This window comes from Schistocerca piceifrons, chromosome 4 (assembly GCF_021461385.2).
Source record: "Schistocerca piceifrons isolate TAMUIC-IGC-003096 chromosome 4, iqSchPice1.1, whole genome shotgun sequence".
Classification (NCBI taxonomy): domain Eukaryota; kingdom Metazoa; phylum Arthropoda; class Insecta; order Orthoptera; family Acrididae; genus Schistocerca; species Schistocerca piceifrons.
In genome coordinates this window covers 57424801-57448813 of record NC_060141.1, presented here as the reverse complement: position 1 = coordinate 57448813, position 24013 = coordinate 57424801, and the positions used below count along the sequence as shown (strand labels likewise).

Genomic DNA, 24013 nt, shown 5'->3' with positions numbered 1-24013 from the left:
CTTATATTCTCTCCTTGTCTGAACTGTTTATCGTCCACATTTCACTACCGTACAAGGCTGCATTCCAGACAAATACCTCCATAAAAGACTTCCTAACACTTAAATTTGTATTCGATTTTAACAAACTTCTCTTCATCAGGTATGTCTTACTGGCTGTTTCCAGTCTGCATTTTATATGTTCTCGCCACTTTACCCATCATTAGTTATTTTGCTGTGCAAATAGCAAAGCTCGATTACACTCTATTACTCGTGCTTTACTTTTGTCGGTGTTCATCTCATAACTTCTTTTCGAGACAGCACCCCTTTTATTCTACTGGTTTTGCAGGTCTCTTGACGTCTCTTACAGAATTACAGCGTCATCGGAGGAGTCAAAACTTTCATTTTTTTCAAATTGTTCCTTGGTTCCGTTTACTGTTTCACTGAATTGACTGAATAGCACGGGAGTTGGGGTGAATAACCGTACGTCACCCCCTTCTCAACTACAGTTTCTCTACCGCGTCTTTCAGCTTTTGTAACTACAGCCTGGTTTCTGTACAACTTGTAGGTAAACGTTTTTCTTCTGTAATTTAACCCTGATAACTCCGGAATTGCAGAGAGTGTATTTCGGCCAGTAGAGCTGAAAGCTTTCTCCACCCTTCCGCTAGTCCGCTCCGCTGTGTCACCCAGACGTCCCGTTCGCGGCCCACCTGCAGTGGTTGGCTGCCCTGGCGGCAAGTGGACGACTGCACAGTGGGACGGCATCGAGGTCGGGCCTGGAAAATCGCAAATGAGTGCCATTAGCGGCCGGCGAGGCGGCGAAACGCAGCTTTTACCGTAGGGGCGGGCCGTCAGTTGCGCCGCGCTCTGACGCAGGGTCTCCGCTCTCTGCATTCCTCAGCTTCGGCAAGACACGGTCCCAGTCTCCCGCCGGTCAAGCTCGATCACTTTTCCTGCAGTTTCTCTCACTCACAGTGGTCCCTCCTTAAAAAGGATTCCCTGCACAGTCCTTCAAATTGTAATACACACTTCTTTATACATTAGGGTTACCATATTACGCGTTTTTCTGCAAGTTGGGGGCACCCATTTTTGAAACATTTTCCCGACGCCCCGCATTCAGCTGTGAACTTTTTCGCAATGCCAGCCGTGTTTTGAGTATATAACAAAATATATTGTTTATTTATCACTTTACTTTATTCTAAATCCTGACTCTGTCTACAGTCATCTAGGTAATTTATCGCACTTTCGGCAATTGTTTTGTAAATTTTACGGTCTCTTTGCTCTGTAGCGGGTCCTTGTTAAACTCTGCTTAAAATTTACAAAACTGCGTCTCTACGCCTTTGTGAGGACGAGGTGAACAAAAGAAGCTTCACAGAACGTTTGCAGCGGAGCTACGTATTCTGGAATCTGGATCGACTAGTGTGTTGGTGAGTCTTTATAGAGAACAGAATGCTAAAAAATAACTATAAGTGCCAGTTTAAAGTTTATTACAGAAGCAGAGTACACACTACGCAAGTGAGTAATTTTATGATTGCATTGTTGCTCATTTGTCAATTCGATTAAAACACTTTACGTTGTGCCTATTATAAAATATACGGATATCTACACGTAAATACTGTATTGCTACACTGAAGCAGCAAGAAACTGGTATAGACACATGTAAATAGGCAAAATACGGCGCTGCGGTCGGCTACGCTATATAAGACAACAAGTGTATGGCGCAGTTGTTAGATCGGTTGCTGCTGCTACAATGGAGGCTTATCAAGATGTAAGTGAGTCTGAACGTGGTGTTATTAGCGGCGCACGGGCGATGGGAGACAGCATCTCCGAGGTTGCGATGAAGTGGGGATTTTCCAGTACGACCATTTCATGACTGGACCGTGCATATCAGGAATCCGGTAAAACATCAAATCTCCGGCATCGCTGCGGCCCTGAAAAAGATCCTGCAAGAACGTGACAAACGACGACTGACGAGAATCGTTCAACGTGACAAAAGTGCAACCTTTCCACAAATTTCTGCAGATTTCAATGCTGGACCATCAACAAGTGTCAGCGTGCAAACCATTCAAGGAAACATCATCGATATAGGCTTTCGGAGCCTCGTCTGGGCCCGTCAACACCGACACTGCACTGTTGATGACCGGAAACATGTCGCCAGGTCGGATAAGTGTCGTTTCAGATTGTACCGAGCGGATGGACGTGTACGGGTATAGAGACAACGTCATGAATCCATGGACCCTGCATATCAGCAGGGGACTGTTCAAGCTAGTGGAGACTCTGTAATGGTTTGGGGTGTGTGCAGCTGGACTGATATGGGTCCCCTGATACGTCTAGATACGACTCTGACAGGTGACACGTACGTAAGCATCCTGTCTGATCACCTGCAACCATTGATGTCCATTGTGCATTCCGACAGACTTGAGCAATTCCAGCAGGACAATGCGACACCCCACACGTCCACAATTGCTACAGAGTGGCTGCAGAAACACACTTCTTAGTTTAAATTCTTCTGCTAGCTACCAAACTCCCCAGACATGAACGTTACTGAGCATATCTGGGCTGCCTGGCGACGTGCTGTTCAGATGAGATCTCCACTCCTTTGTGCTCTTACGGATTTATGGTCAGCCCTGCAGGATTAATGGTGTCATTTCCCTCCAGCACTATTTTAGACGTTAGTCGAGTGCATGCCACGTCGTGTTGCGGCACTTCTGCGTGCCCGCGGGGGCCCCACACGATGTTAGGCAGGTGTACCCGTTTCTGTGGTTCTTCAGTGTATTACTAATTAAGAATTTTTTTCTCTATAGAGAGAATCCGTGGACGGATGAGCGTAATAAGCTCAGTGTTGAAAAGTTAAAGCTTTTTATTGCACTGTACAATACGAAAAATGTAAGTCGTGATGAGTGCTATGACAGCTTTATCCGTAGAAATATTTCCTAAAAATGGTCCAGGGAAATGAAAAATACATGAAATAAATCACATTATCTGAATTTCCCCATTTCTTGAACATTAAAATATGGTAACCCAATTATACATACACTTAGAGTCAGTCGGCAGAGCCTAATTATGCAAGTCAGGGAGAAAGAAAGTAGGCTGCAGTTTAGCTCCACAGAAAGAAATGGAAAGCCTCGCTTGCGCTTCGAGGCGTGTAAGGCTCGAGACGTAGCGCCCGAGGACGGCTGCGGATTTTTCCCGTGTGCCAGTAGCCGGTACAGGGAATTCAGCTGTACCGGATATTCGCATCCGCCAGTCGCAAAATTTTCCAAACGTCAGAGGAAACAGAGAAACGGGTTATGACTAATGGTGCTCGACAAAGTTTCCATCGTATACGCTGATACAGTGCGACCCAGCAGTCGTACTAAGGCGAATCTTCAAGCGGCGTAAAATGACAGATTTCCGGTGCGCTGATTTTAGTTTTACGCCGTCTACACTTTGTTATGCGTAATATGGGGCAACTTCAAAAAGTATCTTGTACATATCTTCTAAAACTAAGATGATGGCGTAGCAAGAGTGGCACATTCTCAGGAGAGAACGCATTTTCTGGGATTCCCGCACACACAGCTCTGGTGGCTGCACCACAGCGTGCGAGGGAAATGACTCCACGACTGGACACCTACTCCAGACATGGCCATATTTTACACAAGCTGGACATAACATAGTGGTTAGGGGTACGGAGTTACAAAGGAATGTGTGGCTCGTTTGTGTCTTGAAACTTTCCTGGCAGATTAAAACTGTGTGCGGGACCGAGATTCGAACTCGGGACCTTTGCCTTTCGCGGGCAAGTGCTCCACCAACTGAGCTACCCAAGCACGACTCTCCTCAAGGTAGGAGACGAGGTACTGGAGGAAGTAAAGCTGTGTGAACGGGGCGTGAGTCGTGCTTGGGTAGCTCAGATGGTTGCCGGCACGGTAACAGTGTGTTCGGTCAGAGGGTTAGCTGCCCTCTGTGATTAAAAAAAAAACTGAGCTAATGGATCAACGACGAATTGAAACGGGTGTCTTGCGACGTCCGCCCCGAACAGATACAAAGAACGGAGACGAACAAAATGAGATTTAAAAAAGAGAGAGAGAAACGGTAGAGCACTTGAAAGGCAAAGGTCCCTAGTTCGAGTCTCGGTCCGGCACACAGTTTTAATCTGCCATAAAAGTTTAATATCAGCGCACACTCCGCTGCGTAGTGAAAATCTCATTCTCGTTTGTGTCTTACTTGTCGCTGCATCGAGAATTTTTTCATTCGTCTTCGTATTTTCTAAAACGTTCTGGACTTTTTTTATTAGTTTAATAGACGTGCCTTCTATAATATTCGATGTTATGTAAACGTAAGTGCACACTGTTTCAGGAGTGAGTTATGTCCACTTTTGGCAAGGATAACAGCGGCGACACGTCGTGCCATGGAAGCAATGAGGCCTTGGTAAGTCGCCGGAGGGAGATGGCGCCGCACCTGCACACACACGTCACCTAATTCCCGTAAATTTCGGGGAGGGGGAGCGATGAAGTCTGACGCCACGTTCAATGACTTTCCAGATGCGTTCGATCAGGTTCCGATCTGGAGAGATGGGGTACGAGCACATCAATTGGAACTCGCCGCTATATTCTTCGAACCACCCCACCACACTCCTGGCCTTCTAACATGGCGGATTACCTTGTTGAAACATGCCACTGCTGACATATGTGGTCTGCAACCGGTTTACGATACTCCTTGGCCGTAATTCTGCCTTGCACGAGCTCCACTAGCCCCATGCGGAAAAAATCAGAGAGATTAGAGCCCACACAGAGGCATACCGACAATCTTTCTTTCCACGAACAATACGAGACTGGAATAGAAGGGAGAACCGATAGAGGTACTCAAGATACCCTCCGCCATACACCGTCAGGTGGCTTGCGGAGTATGGATGTAGATGTACATGTAGAAATGTGCGTTTTAATAAAGCTAATGGGGGAATTTTATTCCCGTCCATTTTCGTAAACAAACTGCGTAATTTGCTAGACATCTGTAACCGACAGCTGCCACTGGAGAACGCTGCTTTCGTATATCACGTTAACCGGCACGTCCCAAGCAACGCGGGCGCTGTCTCGTTGGTTTTAACGCCCCCGTCAGCTGCCTCTTCCCTTGTGAGAACGACTCTGCAGTTGGCCCTTACGTTAGGTACTGAAAAGGTCCGCGAACCTTTGATTTCTCGAAAACGGTTGAGATGGGCACCGCGCCAGAGCAGCAGCTGTTAGTGTTAATTATGTCCCGCAGTCGTACCAAAAGTGGGTGATCCTTTTGGGGGAGTACGCTCGCCTCGCGAGTACGGCGACTCGCGCGGTTCCGGCAGGTGTAAAGTAGACCTGCGGCATCAGCGGCGTTCTCACGCAGCGGGGCTGGCCGGGTATTCCGCGGCACGGGAACCTGTTGCGTGTCGCGCCAGAACGGCCGGCTGACCACTCTGCCACTGTACCACTGTGGCCGAGCCGCCTCGTCTCTGCGGCGCGGCGTGCGCTTCAGCGCGGCGGCGCGTGACGCCGCATTGATCAGCGGCGAGGCCGGCGCTGACCTTTGCTGACCTGCCGCCTGCGCATCCACGCCCTGCCTGCCTGCCTGCCTTTCTCCTCTCCTGTCCTCTCTCACAGCGTGCCATCCTCCCAAAAGCGACAGCGCGTGCTAATTCGACAGCCCCTGTCACCCACCGGGAGAGTAAACAGCGGAATCCACTCTTCTCCGGCAGCCGAATTCCGTGTAACAGCTATGCAGCGAATATCAGTGATGAAGTCCTCTCGGGTAGTCAGCCGAGTCAAGGCCTCGTTCTGCGGCAACGTTTCGACAATTAATAATTTTTTCATAATGTGGGGCCACAGTCATTATACACTCCTGGAAATGGAAAAAAGAACACATTGACACCGATGTGTCAGACCCACCATACTTGCTCCGGACACTGCGAGAGGGCTGTACAAGCAATGATCACACGCACGGCACAGCGGACTCACCAGGAACCGCGGTGTTGGCCGTCGAATGGCGCTAGCTGCGCAACATTTGTGCACCGCCGCCGTCAGTGTCAGCCAGTTTGCCGTGGCATACGGAGCTCCATCGCAGTCTTTAACACTGGTAGCATGCCGCGACAGCGTGGACGTGAACCGTATGTGCAGTTGACGGACTTTGAGCGAGGGCGTATAGTGGGCATGCGGGAGGCCGGGTGGACGTACCGCCGAATTGCTCAACACGTGGGGCGTGAGGTCTCCACAGTACATCGATGTTGTCGCCAGTGGTCGGCGGAAGGTGCACGTATATATATATATATATAGGGTGTATTTCTGGTAAAATCCCTTGACCCTTAGACAATGTGTCTAATAGTGTGTTTTAAATACGACAGTATGCCATCTTATATATATATATAGAGTATATATATATATATATATATATATATATATAGGGTGTATTTCTGATAAAATCCCTTGACCCTTAGACAATGTGTCTAATAGTGTGTTTTAAATACGACAGTATGCCATCTTAGGCACTGTATAACATTAAAACACTTGATAATGGCATTTTAAGCCGAAATCATGTTCGTGTAAATGTAACACTGCAAATTAAAAAAAAAAACAGTCTAATCACGGTACTGACTTTAAAGAAACGTTTCGACAAGTTTCCTACTCGTTATCTTCAGGCGAAGTCTGTCAAGGCCGTCAAGAAATTACTGCAGGTTTTCTTCTATATGCGTCCTCACCACGAATGTGACGTCCGCGTGTCAAAGTGATATAGTTTTTTGATTCCTGGCGCAACGGAGCGTCCCATAACAACTCCTAACTGGTAGAGCTTTCCGCCGCTTTACAAGTAGGCTACAGTGAGCGCGCGGCAGAACCGTTCCGCTGTGTCTTCGCCAAAGTAGCTCCATAGTAATGTCAAGGAGATCTCTAGCTGTACCCGCGTGAAGAGAGACGTGCCGTCGAAAACGACCAGCGCCTTACCCTTATGCAAATGTATCCCCTGAAGCACCTTCACAAACTCGCTGAGTTTTTGACATGTTGCGTGTAGTGACGCACGACAGGCATTAGTAACGGCGCCACATGTTTAGATATTCCACAGGTTAGTGAAACTTGTCGAAACGTTGCCGCAGAGCCGGCCGTTGTGTCCGAGCGGTTCTAGGCGCTTCAGTCAGGAACCGCGCGACCGCTACAGTCGCAGGTTCGAATCCTGCCACGGATATGGATGTGTGTGATGTCCTTAGGCTGGATAGGTTTAAGTAGTTCTAAGTTCTAGGGGACTGATGACCTCAGATGTTCCATAGTGCTCACAAGGCAACCTCCCCATCGCACCCCCCCTCAGATTTAGTTATAAGTTGGCACAGTGGATAGGCCTTGATAAACTGAACACAGATCAATTGAGAAAACAGGAAGAAGTTGTGTGGAACTATGAAAAAATAACCAAAAATACAAACTGAGTAGCCCATGGGCGACATAGGCAATATCATGGAGGCAATTTGCACACGAGCGCCGTGGTCTCGTGGTAGCGTGAGGAGCTGCAGAAGGAGAGGTCCTTGGCTCAAGTCTTCCCATCAAGTGAAAATTTTACTTTCTTTATTTTTGCATAGTGTTTATCTGTCCGTTCGTTCATTGACGTCTCTGTTCACTGTAATAAGTTTAGTGTCTGTGTTTTGCGACCGCATCGCTAAACCGTGCGATTAGTAGATGAAAGGACGTGCCTCTCCAATGGGAACCGAAAACATTTGATCGCAAGGTCATAGGTCAACCGATTCCTCCGCAGGAAAACACATCTGATATATTCTATACGACACTGGTGACGGCATGTGCGTCACATGACAGGAATATGTTGTCGACCCACCTAACTTGTACACTTGGCGAATGGGTAAAAAAATTCTTCTACCTTGCCCGATTGAGGTTTTCTTGTGAATGTGATAATCACTCCCAAAAAAGTGATGAAAAAATAAGAGTTTGTCACATAAACTGAAAATAAAAAATTAAACTCTTCACTCGATGGAAGATTTGAACCAAGGACCTTTCGTTCCGCAGCTGCTCACGTTACCTCGAGACCACGGCGCTCATGCGTTTCCAGCGTCTTGATGTTGCCTATCTTCCCATGAACTACTCAGTTTGTATTTTTGGTTATTTTTTCACAGTTCCACACAACTTCTTCCTGTTTTCTCAATTGATCTGTGTTCAGTTTTTCAAGGCCTATCCACTGTGTCAACTTATAACTAAATCTGAGGGGGGTGCGATGGGGAGGTTCCCTTGTCAGTGCCATTTGAGCCGCATTCTTGTATATGGCCTTTGAGGCCATATCTTTGGTTCGGCTGAGTATGCCTCGGCTGAATACCTTCTTATTTCGTTTCTAAAAATAAAAAATTAAAAAATAAAAGATTCTAAAAACGGAAATGGAGAAATAGTACTGATTTGGAAACCGATTGCTTTTTTTAATTTTTTTGTGAGAGACTGGATGTGAGGTGACTGGTTTATTGGCGCGTTTCGATTTCAGTCATCATCATCATAGAATCTGCAAAATTTGTAAAAACACAAGAGTAGCACAGTGAAGACGTCTAAATGGCAAACAAATATAATAACAGAGTGCGTGAAAGACTCATACCAATTCAGGGAGAAGAGCTTCATACATACAGTATGGCCAATAGGTGGCGCTAGGGATAACATGTCACGGAATTAAACGCAAGGGAAAAATATGAAATAAAATACATAGAAATCATAAAACTGTTGTACATATGATGCACTACACGTATGCAGTAAACTAAACAAAGTATACTATCAAAGACGTTGCTCATATAACATTCCTAAACTAATATTATGTATAACTAAAGGTAGGGGCAGCGGAGAGAGAGGGGGGAAGATAGGGAGGGGGCGATCTGTAACTGTAGAAGGATCAGTTTGATTCCTCCTGTCTCTTCCCTACCCCTACATTTAGTTACATACCATATTATTTTAGCAACGTTATATAAGCAATGTCTTTGATAGTACATTTTCTTTCATTTTATTGTATACGTCGGTTGCACCTTATACACAACCGTTTTATGACTTCTATGTATTTTAGATCTTATTTTTCCCATGCATTTAACGTCACAACATATTACCACTAGTGCCACCTGTTGTCGCTTTCGTTATCTTTGATGCTGTGTCATACCGTGAGCTAGTGAGTAACGTTTTGGAATGTGTTACATTCACATGACCCCGTACTGTATGTATGGAGTTTTTCTCCCTGAAGTGATATCTGTCTTTCATGCACCCTGTTATTGTACTTACTGGTTTTTAGTGTAAAATTAATCCCTTGGCTGTCTGAGAATTTTTCCAAAAACGACAATATTACTGGTAATGCTTTTCGAATTATGTCAGTTCAACTTTTCCTACTTCGGTATCATATTGACGCACTTCGAAAGACGACTTATTATAAAGAACAAGCACTCTAACTGCGACTTCGCCCGCGTACATATACGTCACATGTATTTCACGTGTGTGAACAGGGTGTTTGAAAAAGACCTCCCTAGTTTTAATGTGTCCTAGAATCTGTACAAACTGCTTGATCTTGAGACGGAACCAGTGCTGTTTTTTTCCTCTGTTCCCCCAGTTCATTCCAGGCATGTGTGCAGTGCAGTGCAGAACAAGTCAGCAACAATGTGTACTCCACAATAGAAAGCGCCATAACTGCAGAATTTGGGGGTAGAGCATCCACATGAAGTTAATTAGAATCAACGTGACTCTCCCAAAGTTAATGTTTGGTGCGGTTTGATGGAATATCGTGTGATTGGTCCTTCCACTTTTGTAGAAAAAACAGTAAACGGGGGAGGGGGGTGGGACGTTTACTGTGAGATGTTCACAGAGTACGTCTTTCCCCAAATGGACGATATTGTGGCGGAAAAGGAGCTTGTGTTTTTCCAACAAGATGGTGCCCCATTTCATTACAGTAACCGTGTGCCTGCTGCTTTTGGCACCCGATTTCCAGGAAGGTGGATAGGCTGGGCTGGCCCAATACCTTGGCCACCACGATGCCCAGACTTAACCCCACTGGATTTCTCCTTTTGGAGCCACATAAAAAAAGGTTTTGTACAGTGAAAAGATCAGAGACATCAGTCATTTACGGGAGAGAATCGTCGCAGCTGTTGGGACTGTTCCAACTGAAATGTTGGTGAATACGAGGCGAGAAGTGTAATATCGTCTTGACGCGTGCAGGGCAACAAATGGATCTCACGTTGAAGTCTACTAAAGTTAAACAAAACCTGAAGGAATTATCTTTCATGATATGTACTTATTGTAATTTTTCATTAGCTTCCCCATTAAATATATACTTAAAGCTATGGAGTTCGTTTTATGTATATAGGGTGTCCCAAAAAAACATTGACAGACTTTAGGGACAGGAAATAAGAGACGTAACCTTAAGATATATGGCACTTATTCGTCTTCGATATTATGAAACAGATCTCTTCTACTGCAAGGTCTTTGGTTTCCATATTTTGGGACAAAAAATTCCACTTAACTTGGGGTCTAAAGTGCATAATTTAGAGCTATGAGAACTTGTCCATCTTCGCTAGTGTAAAATACATCTCTTTTGCGCTATGATGCCGTTGTTTGAGTGGCCGTGCGGTTCTAGGCGCTGCAGTCTGGAGCCGAGTGACCGCTACGGTCGCAGGTTCGAATCCTGCCTCGGGCATGGTTCCAATGGCTCTGAGCACTATGCGACTTAACTTCTGAGGTCATCAGTCGCCTAGAACTTAGAACTAATTAAACCTAACTAACCTAAGGACATCACACACATCCATGCCCGAGGCACGATTCGAACCTGCGACCGTAGCGGTCACGCGGTTCCAGACTGAAGCGCCTTTAACCGCACGACCACACCGGCCGGCTGCCTCGGGCATGGATGTGTGTGATGTCCTTAGGTTAGTTAGGTTTAATTAGTTCCAAGTTCTAGGCGACTGATGACCTCAGAAGTTAAGGCGCATAGTGCTCAGAGCCATTTTGCCCTTGTTTACTAGACATTTATTTCTTGTTTTGGTGTAAGGAACCGATCGCTTAAGTTTGACGGTGGACCTGAGCTCAAAACCTCACCAAAGTTTCAGCGTAATCGGATGGATGGTATAGGAACGTATAGAAAACGTATAGAACACGAACAAACAAACAGATATTCGTTTTCATACGGGTGTAAGTGCAGATATAGCTATTTGTGATTGAGGACGGTGTACGTTAATCGTTTGCAAGCTAATAATGATAGCTATTACAACTCGTATGTTTTAGGCCGAGTAGTACCCTCAAGTACATGTGGCAAGGGCAAACCATTAATGCTTATTTTCCCCTGGGCAGCGGGTCAGATGTTGAGGTACGGATGCGTAGACGCAAAACGGTTAGTCTATACTGACAGGCGTAGTACACTTTGGCGGTACAGTTACGACATTAGGTCGTAAAGTTTGTGGCGTGTTTATGGAAAGACTGTTCGTCGCAGAGGTGTGAGTACATATTAACATAGCACATACAAAAGCATGTGCACCTACACCCTGTATATTAAACTATGGACATACGAGTTACTTTTTTTGTTTATAAATGTATATGTTTTCCTTTTTTTTTTCTTTTTTCGTGCTCAGCTTCTGGTGTTGGTAAACATGAAGGGGATTGTAAACCATGTTGGTCAGATTCTGTGTGCAGTGCGGAGTTCCTAAACGGAGAGGCTTCGGAATGTGGTTCCTATAACGGCGGCCAGACTTTTTCCGCAGCGGCAGCCGCATGGTCTGCTCCGGTGCGGCATTCCGGCGCCGTATTGAGACGTCACGCAGATCTGTACGGCGCGCGGCTAGGTTCGCACTGCGCCGCCGTACTCTCGCGCAGTGCTGTATTTATGGCGGCGGGCGCCGGCGTTTGATTTGTGGGCCGCGCGCCTTATTATAATAGGCCCGACACGGCCCGCCACGCCTATCTCGATATAAGAGGCCCCGCTTGCGCCGTCCTGAGTTATGCGCGTGCAGCCGCAGTGCGCCTGTTTGCCGACTCCACTCCGCCGAGCTGTACTGCTGGGCAGCGCGGCTCGGCCACTCCGCTAGGCGCCCGGCGCGCACGAAAGCTCTGCCGTCCCTCCTGCACTCTTCCTCAAGACGCGCAACACCTCGTTAGAAGAGTAGACATATCCTAGTATACCAGAAATACTCGCAGGCAAAACAGAGCATGTCCTTCTGAAGTAGACGGGTCTATTGATTTCACAAGCTACGACACTGTCGCGAAAGCACAGTAACCCGCTATGTACAATAAGTTTCCTTTTATTTACGTCTATAGTCACAAGCTTTTTGTTAACAGATTACCGGTTTCGGTCTATAATGACCATCATCAGATCTGTTTCATAAAAACAAAGTCACAGTAACCCGTATGTGCAATAAGTTTCCTTTTATTTACGTCTGTGGCCACAAACTTTTTGTTAACAGATTACCAGTTTCGGTCTTTAATGTCCATCATCAGATCTGTTTCATAAAAACAATGTACTGCAGCCATAGTGGCATCGTAGAAAACCATGATAACGACCGGGAGAGCGGTGTGCTGACCACATGCCCCTCCTATGCGCATCCTCACGTTAGGATGACACGGCGGTCGGATGGTCCCGATGGGCCACTTGTGTCCTGAAGACGGAGTGCATAGTGGCATCATCAAATGTTAAATGCAGAGTCAGCACCAGCATCGTCAAATACATATAAATAACATAATATGCACGGTTCTCTTAATGTTGCAAACGAACTTATCTTCGCATATTGCAGATTAAATTCCCCCTCCGCGTTTTCCTGTCTCTATCTGAAGACTAATCTTAGGAACGTCTGTAGGGATTTTGATAAGGTTTCCACTGATTGATAGGCTGATTCGCGAGAGAAGATGGTGTATTACAGCTACGCCACTTCGTCCACACTTAGAAACTGGTTGGCTATAATTAAGGTGCAGCTATTCAAAGAGGTCCAGTGTAGACTCAAATTTATGCATGGCAGCGGAACATGGTAGATATTCTAATGCGTTAACACACAATCGATTTACACCGAAAAGAAAAATTAGTTCCAATGTTTGCTACCAGGTGCAAATCAGCGCTGTGAATGCAAGAAAGGTGTAGAGAAATGTTTCCTTATGTAATGGGTTAGGAGCTGAACGTGGGCAGAGAAGGTCAAAAAAAAAGAGAAAGGCCTCATGTTTATTTTATTATTAACTACAGCTCATACTTTTTTTTTTTTTTTTTTTTTTTTTAATAAGAACACTGGCAACATTGACGAGATGTCGTAAAGCGCCAGGTTTGCACCTGGTGGGCAAAGTTGGAACTGATGTTTTTCCAGCGTAAATTAATTACGCATAAAGCAACAGCATATCTACCAAGTTTCTCTGCCACACGATAGGTATATCCTACACTAGACCTCCTTGAGTAACTGCACTTCATTTATAACCGCCCGGTACGTACCGCTACAACAGCGCACCCCTAGCGGAGGTGTAATGCACAAATACAGTTTAATACCTACTGGATGAGAATCAATAATTCAGAAATATTTGTAAATAGCTCAGAAAGACATAGTTTACTTATTAATTTTTAAAAATGTACTGACCAACTACTTATATTATTCATCGTCAGAGGATGAATTATTAGTCTGTAGTACAAATCACAGTTGCATTTTACATTTACAGTGGTTGCAAATCCTGCATCAAACGTGCAAGTCGGCATTTTTTTTTCACTTGCACCATACAGCAAATGTGTTTCAACAAATACGGGCCGGCCTCTGTGGCCGAGCGGCTCTAGGCGTTTCAGTCCGGAACCGCGCTGCTGCTGCGGTCGCAGGTTCGAATGCTGTTTCGGGCATGGATGTGTGTGATGTCCTTAGGTTTAAGTAGTTCTATGTCTAGGGACTGGTGACCTCAGATGTTAAGTCCCATAGTGCTTAGACCCATTTTTGAACAAATACGTACGGCGCTGCAAGTGAATGGAAAATCGCGCAAATACTGACAGCGATATTTTTATTTACTAAACAAAGCTTCTTGTCTCTCTTTGCATTTATGTTAAATCTTATAACGCTGTGAGTTGTACATGTTGAGCTATTGTTCCTTCTCTCTTTTGTTGCTTGTGGTCACACAGCACTTGCATATTCCCGGTATGAGAGTGTTAATAATGGTTCTGTTTTATCTATATAAATGATAAACCCAGAAATGTTTTGCGAATTCCAGTAACTTTGCAAAAACAGACATAATGTCTTATGGGATAACAGCAATCACTAATTTTATAATGTTACTTAAAATCCGTCTTGATTGCAAATTTTTTTATTATTCATATGACCGGTTTCGGTTCATTCAGAACCATCTTCAGATCTGTAAAAATAATTATACTAATTTACTATTTCACGAAAGCAAATCTTTTTCATCCTATCTAATCAACATCAAATGTACCAGAACGTACCTGATATTTCAGTTACAGGAGTAACCCGTCCATATCCAGCAACTTTCACATGCTACGTCACATAAAATTGGTTGGCAGAGTGCCCGTCATTTATATTAATTATAACACTATTACCGACTGGTGGCGTCTGGTACATTTGTTACATTCCATTTGCACATACTGTATTCAGTAGATCTTTTTTATATTAAAAATATTTAATTAAAATATGTAGATGTCAAAACTAAAATCTGGCGAACCCTACCAAGAACCATATAGGACTTAGGAGGAAATACTGCTACTTGCGAAACAGCTGTTACTGTATGTTTGGAATAATTCGCCAGTGATTCGTAAACGCGCGCAGATCACACACGAAGATACCGAGTAATTTTTTGTTTCAAGATCGTATTCTGATTTTGTTTCCCTATTTTTACTTGCCCTGATTAGTTATTGTTTCGCATCTAACGGACTTACTTGCGTAAAGGTACTTATATATCCAAGCTGACTTCAAATGGCAAAAATCAGCTTAGTGCTTGAAGTGAATGTAAATCTTGTCCATTACTCCTCTCCATCCAGCGTTCTTAGTACTGTGTGTAGTCATTTTGAAGCAGTAGATAAGGAACAAGGTTGCTTCTACTCCAGGGCAACTTTCCTTCCGCTATAAATCTGTAATTTTAGACTAAGGTCTCATTAATGGAGGTGCTGTAAGATCTTTCTTAAAATTTCTATTCATATGGCTGTTATTCCTTGTCGTATTTGGACAAACAGATAAGTGAATTATAATAGTCTGACTTTCCACAGTATCGACAATGCTGCGAAAAATTTCTATAGTTTCTCTCGGTGTAACTGTCTGACTTCGTTTGATTTTCGCGTGAAGTAGCATCAAAAAATTAGTAGTACACTAATTTTTTTGTTGTTATTTTTTACCTCTGAGAGAATAGGGTTTCCTTTTCCGTAGATTTCAGCGAAACTACAATATTACAAGACATATTCAGCAACATGTTTGCCGTTGCACATGGCCCAATCTGGAAGACAACGCAGAATACGACAGAGGCGAAGGTCATTAGTATTCAGAACCATACCTTCTTTATCAGAAGTCGTGACACATCGGTTACCATTAACTTATCTCAATGAACACGGAGTGTGGGGTGTGATTTTTTTTTCTCTTCAATACCTGCGTTAGTGCTCGACTATGTTACTACTTTTGAACTGCGGTCGGCAGTAGTTAATAATGTGATACCACTTCACTTCGGCGAAAATCGGCTTCTGAGAGAGATTACGAGTAACCATTAGATTTTGTGTATGATCTTATCCTTCCCTGAGAAAAATTCTCAACTTCTCGCTGTTCCTGCCAAAATAATCCTCTATTTATATCATACTGCCAGTGACCGACGTCTTCCGAATATTAGATAACATTTCAAAATCGAAATTAAAAGTAATATAAATTTCATTATAGAATGAGTATCTCTTTCCTTTCGTTTCTGATGTGTGTGTGTGTGTGTACATAGCTTTTCACTAAAATTGTTTTTGAAGTTACGGAACTGCAGTTAAAGTGAAAATTATAGGAAATCATTAAAGTCACGGAAAAAATAATGGATTTTTTGGAAGGACTCTTCATTACACTCTGTGTGATAGATTACTCATGTTTCGACTAGTGTAGAATCATATGGAACATAAATTAAGGCTTTAAGTAATAGTCATATGTAAGAGTTAACCTCGTCTCAACTGTAAGGAATTTACTTCTCCTGAAACTTCTTTAGACAATTACAATAATTTGGAATAGTTTGTGTAGTAAAGAATGTACAATAGTTGTTTGTTAAAACAGAATCTGAAAACGAGTACACGGTCAGGCAACACGTCACTGAATAAATGAATACCACTCAAAATCTATTTTGGTAGAAGTTGCCTTAAACGAAACGATAAAATTTTGGCAAGGAGACTAGAAGTGGAATAGCATAAGGAGTTTATGCAAAGTCCTTCCTCTGCGAGGCACCCCGTCGCGAGCTCCTAAATCGTCGACCTAAATTAAATCTGAAGCAGTGGGGCGCAGCTTTCACCCATACGTGAAAGCCTTCGGTTCACTTCTCCGTAAAAGCAGTCCGTATCAAACGAGAGCTTCACGTCCCGTTAATAATGGGCTCTCTCAACAATTACACTAGTCATTCGTGAACACAGCATCTTCACTGGCTTTAGACAACAAGATTTTGCGTAGTCGAAAAATCACACTTGTCAGGCAGTTGATAACCGTGTTCATATGTTAACACTCATTTTAAGTTACTAAACACGAAAAATGTGATTTCTTTAGGAGCAAATTTCCTGCGTAATAAAAGTTACGGGAGGTATATAAGTAATTTATTGTTGCAGGCATCAGAATGATATTGAACTGCTGTGAACTTACTATACTGATATAGACAGTATCTCTTGCTGTATATTAGACCAATTAAGTTAAGACTTTGTAGTTAACAGTTCTTTGTCACAGCTGACTTTCTGGAAAATGTCCTGTTTCTGAAAAGGGCTCAGACATAACGTTCATTCAGTACTAGGAAATATTTCAACTCCTAAATGTAATGATAATTCTGCAATATAGCTTAGAGAATCGATGATAATTAAGCGAAAGTTTGAAAGGAATCCGTCAGTAAATTACCATTGAACATAAAAAGGCAGCTGAACTTTTTATTAACAAGTTAAGAAAAAATTAAGTTTCTCGTACTGACGCCACTGGTTCCAGTACATGGAATTCCAGCAGTGTTGAGTAGTAATTGTTAATAGAAAAGAAAATCTGTGTCCTGAGATTTGCTAATTATTATAAAAAAGGCAACAACGTAACTGACTTTCAAATTCCAGCAGCTGAATCCATGATAAACTGGATTAACGGTTTTGGCAGTTAGCCTTCTTAAAAAAGTACAAGTCGACGTTACAGCTTTACGTCATCTCCATTTTAATCAACTGCTTCACCGTTTTCTCATACACTACATGTGATACTGAGTGAATATTTGCATATTACAATAATATTAATCACGTAAGGGAAGGGTAAGTTTCAGTTACAAATAGTGCAGCGCCCCATCTTTTTTCGGCGCTTTTGTCTCTCAATGAAGTTTATGGCAGCGTGCAGAGTTTTCAGCGAGGACTAAGCGATACTGTGGGCTCGGAATACGAGACGCATTTCCGTGCAAGCGCTGGTCCATTCGCGGACGGCCGCCGTACGTGTCTCTCATTCGAAAGAGGTTGCACCGTTCTTGGATTTCTCTGCGCGCCCGCCGGGCAGTTTCTACACCAGCCTTTGCGAGCTGTCGGCGACTTTTCGAATCGGAAAAAGAAGCGCCTCGTCGTTGCTGCCTTGGTACATCTTTGTTCTGAAACATCCTCATCATTTGCCGAGTTCCAAAAACAAGTGTCGATGTCTGCCTCGACATATACGACGCGCCAAGGTAGCTTTCATCGCCTGACGTACGTCATAGGCGCGTACATCAATGGCGGCGGCGAACACGTCGGAACAGTAGTGAGAAATAAAGGACATGGCTGCAAGAAAATGACCCGCTCCGATGTCACAGCATCTTCTTGGTTTTGCCATCATAATGTTTCATAGTCGTCGAACTCTGCAGCCTGTCCTATGTCCAGTGAACGTGTATGAAATGCTAACGAATGTGTCAACAATAACACCGAAGTATCCACATTCTGAACGTCTGCTGTAGAAGTAAAGCTCGCTTCCAGTGGTCGAAAACATCGTACAGTCACCAATTAGCCGCAGTTTTATTCACGAATTACCTGCATTAAATAATTTATTTGCCACAACAAAGATTTCTTTTAACTCATCAATAATCTAGAATAACTCAATTAGGCTAGAGTATTCCAACCGCTTTTGAAATGCTTCTCAGTTGCGAAACAAGAGCGATGTAGTACGATGGTTCAAACACCAGACTTCTTCATAATGGTCCAGAATCCGATAAGAGGTAAAAGCTACCAGGAAAAAATAAACGCAAACGATAATAAATTGACTATCGAAGCGGTTCCTAGTGATTTTAAATCTTATGTTGACAGCTCCCCGCTGTGAATCTTAAATACGAAGGCTCAAAGAAATATCGTCCAGGTGTGTCTTCTGTCACGGCTACACCTCTCGTTGAAACTTTCGGTGCTGAAGCGCAGACTGCTGTCGCGTGCAACTTCACAGTGGGAAAATTAATGGCTATTTCCGCCACGCCTATACTGATGAGGCGAATGAAGCCGAAGTGGCTTTTAGCAGACGTATCCATACACGGCCTTCGTATGCATATTAATTAAGGAGAAATGAGGTGGAGTTCAAAGGTGTCGACCAAAATGGCACACATTACACTTTCCCGATCACAGACCGCTGCAACCTTAATGCGCAGCCAGCTGCCGGTTAAATTCTCCCTCCCGGGCAAGCTAAAAGTACATTCTGCAGACCTTTCGATGGAAGTAAAACGACATGTAAAGATTTCAAAAACAGTCATATCGTATAAAAAGTAGAGCAATAATAAAAGGAAAATTTTGCGTTTAGGAAGGAAGGCGTTATTCCTAGTTTGTTGTTATTTTTTATTAACTGAAAATTTTGAAAATATGTGGTAAGTTCGTATGGACGAAACTGCTGAGGTCATCGGTCCCTAGGCTACACACTACTTAATCTAACTTAAACTGGCTTACGGTAAGGACAACACACACACACACACCCATGCCCGAGGGAGGATTAGAACCTCCGGCGGGGGAGCCGCGCGAACCGTGGCCAAGTTCCCCAGACCGCTCTGCTACCCCGCGCGGCTTTTATTAGTTCTGCGCGCTTCAGTTGTGGCAACAGTACTTTGCTGTTGGGCGAGAATTTAGTTCGAGCCTACCTAAAATCTAATTCCACTAACACATGTCAAAGAGTCATTACTAGGTAGCGAGAAGCTCAAATTTCTTGCCTCTTTATCTGTACCATAAATTCAGAAGTTTTGTTTGGTAAAGCCTGGTCATTGTAATAGTCATCCATACTGCCAGTCCATCTGTATTGCACCATTGATGGTGGTGTTGGCAACAGTTCTCCAAGACAGTCTTTTGTAATAATGTTGGAAGATGACATACTGGACCTCCAGAACAAAATATAACCCATGGTGTGGCCGCACTTTCTTGTAATCTATTGAAACGAATATACAGGGTGATTCAAAAAGAATACCACAACTTTAAAAATGTGTATTTAATGAAAGGAACATAGTATAACCTTCTGTTATACATCATTACAAAGAGTATTTAAAAAGGTTTCTTTCACTCAAAAACAAGTTCAGAGATGTTCAATATGGCCCCCTCCAGACACTCGAGCAATATCAACCCGATACTCCAACTCGTTCCACACTCTCTGTAGCATATCAGGCGTAACAGTTTGGATAGCTGCTGTTATTTCTCGTTTCAAATCATCAATGGTGGCTGGGAGAGGTGGCCGAAACACCATATCCTTAACATACCCCCATAAGAAAAAATCGCAGGGGGTAAGATCAGGGCTTTTTGGAGGCCAGTGATGAAGTGCTCTGTCACGGGCTGCCTGGCGGCCGATCCATCGCCTCGGGTAGTTGACGTTTTTCGTAGGACTCTCCATACAGTTGATTGTGGAATTTGCAGCTCTCTGCTAGCTCTGCGAGTCGATTTTCCTGGGCTGCGAACAAATGCTTGCTAGATGCGTGCTACATTTTCATCACTCGTTCTCGGCCGTCCAGAACTTTTCCCTTTGCACAAACACCCATTCTCTGTAAACTGTTTGTACCAACGTTTAATACACCACCTATCAGGAGGTTTAACACCATACTTCGTTCGAAATGCACGCTGAACAACTGTCGTCGATTCACTTCTGCCGTACTCAATAACACAAAAAGCTTTCTGTTGAGCGGTCGCCATCTTAGCATCAACTGACGCTGACGCCTAGACAACAGCGCCTCAAGCGAACAAATGTACAACTAAATGAAACTTTATAGCTCCCTTAATTCGCCGACAGATAGTGCTTAGGTCTGCCTTTTGTCGTTGCAGAGTTTTAAATTCCTAAAGTTGTGGTATTCTTTTTGAATCACCCTGTAAATTTGATGGGTCGTTTATATCATAGATATTAAAGAGGAACATTGGCATCGCGTCTTCAACGGAATCGCTCTTCACCCAACTGTTCAAGGCCTGGTTTCGTGCTCGCTGCAGTAAGACTTTGACATACACTTGACAGAGTGGAGTTAGCGGCCGCGACATTGCGCCTTCTGGAATGTTGAGCGTGGTCACGAACTGCCCGCCTGGGTCGTACTTGAAGCAGTGTCGACACACTCACTGTGGAATGCGGCCAGCGTGCGGCTGTCAACCGTGACGAAAGGAAAAAAAATTTCTCTCTCAATCAGGAATTGTTAATACGATGTCTTCACGTTCCATCCTCAGTTGCACTTAGGTGACCCGTTAACAAAGATGTTGCGAAGGCGAAAGCAACATTTGCAGTGTACTGAGACAGAATTAAAGCGGCTGGAGATACCGCGTGAGTGGAATGCGGCCACTGAGAGCTGGTCGGCGCCCAGGGCATAAGCCCCAGAGTCGGAGCCAAGGCTGCCCGAGTCGAGACCCCTAAGGAGCGGGCTCTTGGCAGTGGGGGAGGTGAGGACCGAGACATTCTACACTGTGGAATGTTGCCAGTGGTCAGTGCCGCCACGCCTCGAGTGGACTGCGAGCCGAGAACTTGGCAGTTATGGAATGCGGCCACTGGTGGTCGGCTGTCGCCCAGGGCACACAGTGTTCGCGCCGTGGCTGACTGCGTTTAAAGACAAGACGCAGTCGCTGTGAGATGTGGTTTCTTGGACGAGTGGAACTCTTTTCAAGCGTCTCTTGATCGCTGGAACAATTAGCACACACCTCCTTCGTAAGGATTGCAACCTCCATATTTAAGACGGCCGCGGTGGCCGAGCGGTTCTAGGCGCTACAGCCTGGCACCGCGCGACCGCTACGGTCGCAGATTCGAATCCTGCCTCGGTCATGGATGTGTGTGATGTCCTTAGGTTAGTTAGGTTTACGTAGTTCTAAGTTCTAGGAGACTGATGAAAATGGCTCTGAGAACTATGGGACTTAACTGCTGGGGTCATCAGTCCCCTAGAACTTAGAACTACTTAAACCTAACTAACCTAAGGACATCACACACATCCATGCCCGAGGCAGGATTCGAACCTGCGACCGTAGTGGTGGCGCGGTTCCGGACTGTAGCGCCTAGAACCGCTCGGCCGGCGAGACTGATGACCTCAGAAGTTAAGTCCCATAGTGCTCAGAGCCATTTGAACCATATTTAAGAATCACGTGACAAAAACCTCTTATATTGGCTATTTGGAGATAAGGAGAGGCCATGACTGCCTCAGAACTAATTTCCATAATTGATTGAACTTATGGTGGTTGTGTTCCTCAGTGGTTCACCTTTAGTTGATCGTCAGCATGTACCAACATGTGTTCGCTGTCACAGATTTTCAATAGTACGCAGAACAGAGCGTGTCAGATAACAGAGCAAAAGAAAAAAAGGCAGAAGTGAGTGCTATCCTGTTACGGTTTTTCATCACCTTTTGTTAGATGCTTCTCCTCCCGTACCCAGTGTGCCGTAGGTCGTTTTGATAGAATAACATGAACATTCCAGTATGGCTCGCATCCGAATAATTTATAATATTGTCCCAGTAATAGTAAATCTCAACGAGGAGTTAGTGCATATTAAAGGCTGAGTTTATTTAGAAGTATGATCATCTCCAAGGTACACTGATCATTCATCATTACACATAATTTCTGTGCGCTTTAGTTAGGCTCCTCTTCGCCTCTGTTTCGTCATGTATTCTCTAAAAAATACTGATTATTTTCGTCATAGAACGTGGTTTAACGTGACGTGCAAAAGGAATATCACTAAGAAGAAGGTGCTGTTTTTAGTAGCACCCGTTTGGACCACTTAGTACCTCGAAAACTGTTCCCCTAAGTGGTGATACCGTCACAATGAAAGGAAAGGGACATAAAAGCTCCCAAAGATATTACTACTGTGATTGGGAAACATGTTTGAAGTTATGACAACAAGTTGTATTATATAGCCTATAAAATGACGCAGTCCGAAGCACGGCGTTATATCGTGCAGAACCATAAAAAAGTGGGGCCTGAGACTTCTACGTTCGATCATATGTAACTAGTGCTGCATTTTCGCGAAACAATCCGTCCTATTTGCTATTCCATTTTCTTATGGGTACGTTGGTTGAATTCTTTCCGGAACAATACAGTTACGTAAGGAATTGATAGATAGTCGCCCTTGAAGAAATCTATCAGACTCAAATATCGGGGCATCCCTGACAACAAATGGTTCAAATGGCTCTGGGCACTATGGGACTTAACTGCTGAGGTCATCAGTCCCCTAGAACTTAGAACTACTTAAACTTAGCTAACCTAATGACATCACACACATCCATGCCCGAGGCAGGATTGGATCCTCCGACCGTAGCGGTCGCGCGGTTCCAGACTGAGGCGCCTAGAACCGCCCGGCCACAACGGCCTGCTCCCTGACAACAGCTCAGGACCAAATCGTTTAGACGTCCCCCTCAGTGTCCTTAATCACTGGGGTGGTTACAAAATTTGTCAGCTTGTGTTTTCCGAGTACTACCACCACCGACAGTAGCACTGAATTTGTGCAGAAACTTCGCTGATGTTCACGTCTGAACGTAATAACAGGAATGGTTTTTTATCCGGGCGCCCTGCGTCGCTGAACTTAAAAGTACGTCGCATCTACTGAAAACATTCCCAATTTTGCTCTACCCTCGCACACGAAGGGTAGTCATAAATTTCTAATTGTCACCACGAAAACAGAACAGTTACGTAATTGTTTCTTTTTTTGTTTGCTTGCAGGAAAATACCCGCACTCGCGGTACACAGTGAAATTTCTGCGCCACGATATCGTAGCAGTCCGCTGGACGTTCCAAACAAGATGGCGCAGCCAGTCTCCACTTTATCAATGGGTTGCACCGTTTCGTTTTGGCACGTCCACGGCCATGCTACGACACTGTGGCTCAGACATTTCACTCTGTGGCACGACTACTGATGCTTTCCTGAAAATAAAAAAAGAAATGCGTAGCTGAATTTTTTCGAAATGTTAATTAAAACTTCGCCAATTTAATCGAAACCTAACAGTATTCAGTTATTCCTCCTGGACGAGTGATACAGCACCTGTACAAGGCAGTAAAATTGTTTCTAATGAAGGTAACTTGGCCGATATTTCACCTATGTTACTGTGAAGTTGGTGGATCTTTGACCCTCCGTAAAGCGCTTCATTTTGGTCGATTTCTGGCGCGTAGCCCGGCGGGTCCGCCGTGCGAGCGCCCAATGTACGTGTCCGGCCGGCTATCGGAGCATCGGAGGGCCACCTGCGGGCGCGATCCCCGGAGAAAGCCGGGCCGCGGGCATTGTCTGCCTGGCTGGTGCCCGCGCACTTGCTGCCGGCTGCCGGCTGCCGGGCTTTCTACGGCGGCCACGCCCCGCGCTGCCTTCTTTTTGCGAGCGCCGCGCTGAAAGTGCGCTAACTGGAGGACCCTGCTACGCCCCTCCCTCTACCCCTCCCCTTCCCGCCGATGTACTGGCACGCTGCTCGGTGATGCCCCCCAGCGATCTCTTCCACGAGATCGGTCTCTCGTGCACTGCACGCGTTCTCGCTCGTTTCCTT

The 24013-nt window shown here is 44.6% G+C and overlaps 1 protein-coding gene across 1 annotated transcript in view; it reads left to right on the top strand.

Annotated features, from left to right (window-relative positions):
- The window catches only part of LOC124795590 (puratrophin-1-like), a 1203525-nt gene that overhangs the window by 772919 nt on the left and 406593 nt on the right, over positions 1 to 24013 (top strand). The gene's annotated exons all lie outside the window — the stretch shown is intronic.